The sequence below is a fragment of the Scomber scombrus genome, chromosome 7 (assembly GCF_963691925.1).
Source record: "Scomber scombrus chromosome 7, fScoSco1.1, whole genome shotgun sequence".
NCBI lineage: Eukaryota > Metazoa > Chordata > Actinopteri > Scombriformes > Scombridae > Scomber > Scomber scombrus.
The window spans coordinates 20,689,869-20,698,821 of record NC_084976.1 but is presented as its reverse complement, the minus strand read 5'-3'; positions in this window follow the sequence as shown (position 1 = coordinate 20,698,821).

The window sequence follows — 8,953 nt, the reverse complement described above, 5'->3', positions numbered from 1 at the left end:
GGTACAATAAAGGACATTAAAACATGTGAATGAGGCAAGTTGGACCAACTGCAGCTGAAGCTTAAAATATGATGAGAACAGTGGCATAAGCAAACCCTCTGGTGAGAATCAAGAAATTGACATAGACTTAATGAGCAGTCAAGCCACCATGAAAGCAACACGCCACACTACCCAGAATGCCTTTCGCCAGCCTTGCCAAATTTTCTTGGGGACAAGTCCTGAAATGACCTCAAAACCGAGCATATCAGCCTTGTCACTTACACACTCACACAAGGCAGTGGCAGTCTAGCAGCGAAACATTATAGCTGTGACTTTCTGAGGCTCCGTCAGCCAGCTGATTAGGACAGGCCGGGTCAGGACGGATCACCTGAGCCTCAGACCGGATTACCATTACACTGATCGAATACTGACCTTTTCTGCTAATGCTAATGCCGAGGAGTGTCACTGCTGCCTTTAGTGTTGTCCTGGGTGTAGCTATTGAAGCACCATGTAGCTTGAAATACACAAAGCAGTTACAGTAACAGGACACATATGTATACAAACGATCGCATATCCACCCGCTTCACACACATTATACACATTGCTTTTATCTTCTTGCAATCCAATCTTAATGACTCCATTAACTGAATGGCCATTAGCGGAATTCACTTTATGGCCAGCCAAACAGCCCAGCCGGGAGCACATTATGGAAAGGGCACGTGTGTCCTAATGTCCATTTCTTGTCACCCTCCTCACACACACACACACACACTCAATCTTTCCCTCAAGGCCAGCTAGCCTGAAGCAGGCAGGAGTGGACAAACGACTAAGCAAACAAGGCCATTTTTTGTGCTCCATTAGGCAATGAGAAGCAAAGGTTTAGTGCAGGCTGCAGTGCCTCGCGCTGGTGGTCAAGCGGTGGAGGATTGAAGGCAGACGAAACTGAAGTGCTGCTCAGTGTTAGAAGAGATCTCATATCCAAAATTAGCCTGGCTCACTTTGGAGTAGGGTCTGTCTCAGTCACTTCAAGGGTGTACTGCCACACAAGAGGCAGCATGGGGTATGATAGCAGAAGCTAAGCTGATAAGAAAATGATGAATTCACTGTTGTTAACAGTCTAACAATTATCTAAAACTTTTTTTGGAAGAACTGAGCATTTCCTGCGACTTTATAGCACAGTTTAGGAAAACAACTGCCGACTACCTTTGAAGAGAGACACAGCTGTTCCCACCAAAAAACTGAAATGATAACCGGTGCAAACAATGTGAAAATGTTTTTTTGTCAAAACAATAACATAAGTGGAGAATTGTCAAGAAATAATGTAAACACAATCAAAACTGGAACAAGCAAATAAAATCTGAACCAGCGATTAGAGAATCTTACCCTGAGGGATGATGGGATAACTGATCTGAAAGGACCTGACGTGTATAAACAGGGGCAATGGGAAGCTCTGAAACTCAAAGTGAAAGATTATCTTATGAACCATGTGTGTTTCTGCCACAATTTAGACCAAGTCGAGTGAAATGATTGGAGTATACTGTACCAACGCAGTATACTGCTGTTGTGAAAAGCACTTAAAAGGGGAGACTGAATGACTCAAGCACGTAACTGATAATTTGGCACATTATCACCATGTGGCCTTTCTGTTTCAGTGTGTCTGGACTCGCTTAGCAGAGTATATGCGTTTCAACATGGATCCTTTTTGACTGGAGCTGTACTGGTTCTACGGTGTGAGTCATACAGTTATTTTGTGACTAGGGGGCTCAGCTGGGGAAGGCCTGGGTTCAAAGTTTATTTAATGTCACTGAAGCAAATACACTACATGACATATACTTGAAAACCTCCAATAGATGGCAAATGTGCTGCACAGAAACAGAGAGAGAAAGTGAAATGAATGGTTGCTAACTCTCAGTGGTTTAGGGCTGTTTTAAACTGGATGTTTGGGCTGTGTGTCATAATTCATTTGTTTCGTTTTGTGTCCTCCACTCTGGGTTGTTATTTATTACTTGGTACTATACCATACCATCACATGCTAAAAGCGTATTTTTTGTTTCCTGCTTCAAGCTAATCTTTAGCTCTGCAGGCAAATGGTTATTCCTGCTGAGAGGAGAGTGGCGATACTACATATCTCATAGGAGGGGGTTTGAGCCCAGCCCAACCCTGATATTAACTCACCACTCTGGGAGCAGTGGGTTTCAGATGTGCTTTACTTCGACTGAGCAGGACTGGACAGCAGTTTCTGCTGCCTGCTTTTTTTTCCCTGCTCCCGAGGGGTGGAAGACCATTTATCAGCTACCAGAAGAACATGTATCGATGTGCAACATAGCCTGGGAATTCAGCTTTTATTACACTTTAAACTGCAAGGTCAACTTTGCAGGAATCCGTGTCAAGGCTGTCAAGCACGGAAACATGAAACAAATAGGCCACGCACTGTATGCGGTGTAAAACATCGAGATAAGGACCAGGCATCTCACCATAAGAGCCTTGCTTTATGTTTACACATGTACACATGCAATCACAATGGTGAGGTGACTTTTTTAGTCCCTCTTGGTGCTGACAGTAAAACATTAACAACTAGAAAAAGGATAAGACAAGTTAAAAATGATGTCACATAATTAACCATTATGACAACATTCATGCATTTGAGGAAAAAAACCCTTAGATTAGGGCCATTTATTGTATGAAAAGTCACACCAACTCTTCCCACTTTTACTCATCTCCAAACAGAGAAGCCATGTTGTGAAGCGCAGACCCTTGTGGCAGTGTCGTGTTGTCAGTACAGTCATGCCTTTGATGCCATCATATGCCACTCCTCCTCTCTTCTCTGGGTTTTCTGACAGTGACAAAGGGGATCGGCAGCAGCGTGTTATCAGTGTGCAGCTGCAGTAATCGTATTATTTAGTAATCTTAATTCTGAGAGGCTGACCAACAGTGTGAACAAAGCGGGGCCTTGCTAAGCCCATCAGAGTGTTCCCATGGAGCAGAGGTCTTTTCCTGCTCTGCGGCCCCTCTAGACCCACACACTCCCTTTTCCCTCTCTGTTTCTCACCCTCCCTCCTCTATGTGTCCTCCTCTCTGTTGCTCTCTGTCTCACACTTTCTGTGTCTCCTCTCTCATTCCCCTTTGCTCTTGTTCTTCCATCTCTAGAATGTTTTTCATTCTCTCTCTCTCTCTCTCTCTCTCTCTCTCTCTCGCTCTCTCTCTCTCTCGCTCTCTCTCTCTCTCTCTCTCTCTCTCTCTCTCTCTCTCTCTCTCTCTCTCTCTCTCTTTCGCTTTTTTCCTTCCTTTTTTCCACCCTCCCAATCTTTCTGTCTCTCTAACGCTCTGAGCTGGGAGTTTGTGTAATGGCGTTATTCACAGTTCATTGGTCTGTTTGAAGGGACTATCTTGATTGAGCGTCTCCTGGTGCAGGGCCTGGTGACTGTGGGAGTGTATAAAGATGTGGATGTGTCTGCAGAGATAGATGGGCTTAGTAATATGCAGGACATTGCAGAGGCTGGGTCTCAGTACAGGGTTTCATCCAAAGCAACACATAGGGAGATAAAAGGAGGTTGAAATGATATGCAGCCGGGGTGTAATGCTCAGGGCATTAGACGTGAAATGGAGGCAACAAAGAACTAGTCAGGGAATCAGAGTCATTCTCATTAGCTGGTTCACCCTCTTCAGTTTTAGCCCCTCATCCCCTTTCCATCTCACCCTAATGAATGCAAGTACACTGACACAGAACCAAAAAACTGCTCTGAGAAGCAAAAATACTCACCACTAATTAGTTCAAATTAACCTCAGGACCAATATGTAGGCATGCACAAACACACACACCCACACATACACACACCCAGAGAAAGGCCCCTCCTTCGCCTCTTTCTGACACCACTCTGATGCTGTTGTAAGCTTGGCTGTAAGATCAAAATCTCCTTCTTTGGCAGACACACACTCACAGACACGAACACACACACATGCTCAAATTGCCTGGAGCAGAGGAAGCACAGGAAAGCAAATCCGATGTGAAGACACCATAAAACCAACACCGCAGAAAGACAGACCACGTCTGTGTTTCTGCATATATGATTTAAATACACTCTAATGACATGCGGTGTACATGTGAAAAGACACACACACACATAGAAAAAGACAGAGAGTCCTACTTACAGAATGAATCAGACGGTATCAGAAGCGCTGTGCCATATTATCGCTGTAGTAGTGAGTCAACACAGGCATCGGGATCTGGGACCACAGGGTTTTAGCGCTTCAGCCAAGGGGGGAGGCCTTAGGGGGAGTCAGAGGGATTCAGAGGGGTTCAGGACATATAGAGAGAATCTAGAGGATTCCAGTGTTTATATTCTGATGGAGAAAATAATCCCTTTAGAACAAGTCAAGGGAAAAAAATCAACAATTGATGAGAAGAGAGGTTCAATTCTGTGTACAAAGAGAATGAGGGATTGATTGGGACGCTGTTTTTCTTCCCTCTATCTCTTACTTTAGGAAAAAAAGGCAAAAAATAACAAGAGCCCACCTTGACAAATAAGAAAATGTAAGGGTGAAGATTAGTCAATCAAAATGGGGCTCCACCTTTTCTTTTATGCTGTCTTTTTTGCTTTCCTCTCTCTGCCCACCTCTTGTTTTCCTCGGTATTGCGGAGGGCCTATGAGCAGAGGAACGCCGGCATCAGAAAACCAATCACCTCGCCAGACGACGAGAGAACATAAAGGAGTAAATGACAAGCAGATGAAGGGGAGGATTTCAGACACCTGCTCTCTCCCTCTGTTTCTCTGCCTGCCTCCCTCCCTCACTCTCTCACTCCAACCTGTATTTCCTTTCTAGTAACAGCCCCCTCCCTCCCCACCTGTTTTTCTCAGTGCATGGGCTTTGCCACAGTACTGGCTGAGGGTGGATGCGGACAAAGTGAGATTCTCTATAATCTACAAACACAGGGATACTCCTCTCGTTTCTTTCTGTATATGCCTTCTTTCCTTCTCACTGTCTTTTCTTCACACACTGCATAGAATGACAATGAATTGCATGCTGTCTACTGTGCAGGCACTGACTGTCTGCCTGGCTCTCTGCCTGACACTCTGAATAGGCTGTGTACCTGTCTTCCAGTCTTCCTGTCTGTCTTCCTATCAGTCTGTCTTACCAGCCTCAGAGCTTGTCTGTCATTCAGTATAGCTGTCTGTTTACCAAGCCATCTTTCAATCTGTCTTCCTGCCAAACACTATGATACAGACCAGGCAGGTGCAGGGGGGACATAACCCTACTTTCCTGCTCAAGTGCCCCCCCTGGTGTAAAGCCTGACCCCTCCCCTGCCCATTGCGCTAACTAGCCTCCAACACAGCACAGAAGAATTATAAAGAGATTCTGAGTCTTGTATAGGATTTTGAACAGTCTTAGTTAATTCCCTATTTTTCTTTTCTTGTCTTCTCTACCTGCTTCTCTCACTCTCTCTCTCTGTCTTCTTCCTTCTCCACCTGTTTCCCTCTATTTTCTGCTCCTTTTTCCTCCCTCTCCTCTACTCAGTGCCAGTCTCCTTGCTCGTTATCTATTCTGGACAGTCTGTCCCTCCTCTCTCTCCGTCATCGAGGGAGGATGAAGAAGAATGGTGCTGCTTCATAATGTATTTCTCCGCAATGTGTGAGAAGATGGTGGAAAAGAAAGAAGAAAAAATGTGTTATAAAGAGGATTTTTTTTTTCTTCAAAATTGTTCCTTGTAAAAAAAATAAGTCCTCTTCCCCCACAACAAATCAGAACAGAGAGCCTCTCAAGGGGGGATTTTCAATTACTCGCTTTTGCCCACAAGCCAATCTGGAAGAGCGGCCCTGCTCTGAGGTGTGCCCAAAAGTGTCGTAATCTCGATAGGATATCCGGTCGATAAATCCGGATATGTCCAAAACCTCCATACCAAAGCTCAAGCATCACTGCAGCATTTCATTTCTGATGAAGTTCGACAAGCTCAATCATATGCTCAACAGGCTGATTGGTTTGTTGTCAGCTCCTCTGAGGCTTGTCCCCCTCTACTTTTCTTTATTCCTGTAGACAACTTCGGGTTTCACAGTCTGGCTTGTCCTCAACTCTGCAGTTGCAACCCTCGCTGGGATGGTTGAAGCTGGTGGGTGGAGAAGGAGGAGGCAGTTAGGTGTGGAAAGCTAGCCGCTGGAGGGTGTACATTGGCTTCCATGTTGCCCATTTGGTGTCCATCTGTGCAAGGCTTCAGATCTAGAAGAGAGGAAGAAGAGAGGCAAAGTAGAGAGGAGTAAGAGTGCATGAAAGGTTAGCATGGTGACATTTGTGTCACTCTGCCTTATCGCGTACGTCATTCTCCCCATCACACTCCACCCTGTCTGTCGTCCTGCTGTCTATTCCGTCCTTGTCACTTTTACTCCGACTTTGCTGCTTGTTTGTTCCTTCCTCCTCTCCACTCACTCTATGATTTGATCCTTTCACTCTCTTCCAAAAAGCTCACCTTCAAACACTCTCACCCGTCACATTTCTCTTTTTTTCCTTCTATCCAATTTTATATCTACACCTCTATTGCTTCCATCCAATCATTTCTCCTGTCTTTTTCTTCAATTCCAAGTTAGCTGTCCATCATGTCCCACAGTGTCCAAGACAAGATGTATTTGAAGGAGCACAATGAAGGACAGAGAGACCTCTGACTGGTGAATGTGCCTGAGGCAGGTGGAGGACAGCAGTCCAGGCACATAACATTGGTCAGGTACAAGTAGTCATACTTGACGGGTATAGACCAGGGCTGTCACTTTTTATACAAAATGTAAACTATCATTTGATCAGTGAAGATCTGCTCAAATTGAAAATAAGAAAAAAACAGGATGTACCTTGTACTCCATCTGGGTCGTTCCTAAAACATACTGGCCATCTGAAATACTGCATGCCCTGCTGCCTTACACTATTGTTGCTCTCTTTGCTAATACAAAAAGGAGAAAGCTAGTGAGCTGTTCAGAACTTGACACCAAACCATCTGAGAAGTATTAGAGGAAGCATTTGGATTTGGCACCACAGTTGAATTGTGGATAGAGGTAAATACAACTGTCTTATAGTAATGTTAGCTTGTCAATCAAGCAGTGGAGGCACCACAAAATGAACTAACAAAGTTTATTCTAATGTATTTTAATATTAGGCTAATTGGTTTGGACTAAAATTCATTTTCTTTCTTTTTTGAAAAAGTGACCTTGTATAGATAGACTTCACTTGGATTCCATGAGTAGAGGAGTGTAACAGTATTTAGGTCAAGGTTTAGTACAAAAAACCTTAGAAGAATCTCAGTTTAATACACTTATTTGATGATATTTTAACAAAACTGGAATAATAACAAACGTACAGTTCAAAAAGTCTGGTTTTGTTGTTCTACTAGGCAAATTCTTCTAGTTCTACTTTGAAAATGGCTGGAGTTATAATCTCCTTTTGCCACAAACTCCAAGTTTCATATTTTTACACAAATACATTTTATATGTGTTGGACATAAGGCTATAAGTGTGTCACAATTTTCAGGTAGTAGTTGAGATATTTGACAGGGCAAAGGGTTGGCATTTGATTCATACAAACAAAATTTAGCCATGACTAATCAGACTTCATACTTGGATCCTTATTTTGACTCCAATGCATATTGTCATATTTATGTATGCCTTTACATTGTGCCAAGACATATTCTTAAATCATTTCAGACCAACAATGTTCAAGGCTGACAGGTATGCATGTAGATGACAGATGGCAAAACTAATGTTGGCCTGAGATTAGACAGAGTTGGCTGCCTGCAGATTTTTTTTTTTCATTTTATAATAAATCATACTGTCTTTTGTCAAATAGGTCGCCTGCATCCACAAACAACAGCAGGATATCAAATCTTTGCTCCCCAACAGGTAGTGTCCTCTCTGTTACTATGCAACAGTTTGCACCTGTTGAATATATAAAAGTTATTTTTGAAGTCTAATAAAACAGCTCACAGGCAAATGAATGAACGCTATCTTAATTCAGAACAGGATGCAGGGAGCACATATTTCATTAAAAGTAGATATCCAGTTTTCAGAGCTATCACAGTCACACAATTATCTCTTTTAACAGAATAGAACAAAACCATTAAATAGGTTTAGTGACTCCTTCCTTTTATTCCAGAGTCCAGTGAGGTGATGGTCCATTTAAAATGAAACATTAGAGGCCATTCAGTGTATCAGCTCCAATCAATACCACTGTGTGGATAGATATGACCCTCCAGTGACACTCATATCCTCATAGGACCATTTAGGATGAGACAAAGTGTGTGTGTTGGCACTCCGGGTAGGTTTTACTCAGTGTGTGTGTGTGTGTGTGTGTGTGTGTGTGTGTGTGTGTGTGTGTGTGTGTGTGTGTGTGTGTGTGTGTGTGTGTGTGTGTGTGTGCGTGCAGGCTGTTGCCATTAGCATGCTGTTGTGTCGCAGGTGTGAATAGATGTAGGTGGTTGTGAATTGATGTGCAGAAGGTATGTCAGCAAGGAGTGCAAAAAGACAAAGGTGAGTGTAAAAAGAGTTACAGTGTGTGTGTTTCTGCCTGTATATGTGTCGCAGCTGTCATGCTTGAAGCAATTAAACACATTGATCTACTCCATAACCTTATGTTCCACCAATCCCACATGCTGAGGCTGAACACAGACCTCTGCCCTCTCTGCATTGTGCCACAGATGCATACTTCTTTGTCTGTGTTAAAATGACACAGACATAGAAACAGCTATCCTTTCACACACACAACCACACCATCTCCATTCACTGCCTATGTCAGGAGAGAGACTCAAACGTCTTTGGTCTGTCTAAATTCAAAGTGAATGTAGAGAGGAGCTTGAAGAGACCAAGAGAGGGATGGAGGCGAGGAGGGGGGAGGGGTGACACAGCCGAGGAGGGGAAGAGAGAGAGGCAAAGAGGGAACGGGGGGAGGTGGGGTGCGAGCAACAAATTGAAGTGAGCCATTCAGATTTCATCAAAATCCATCAAAC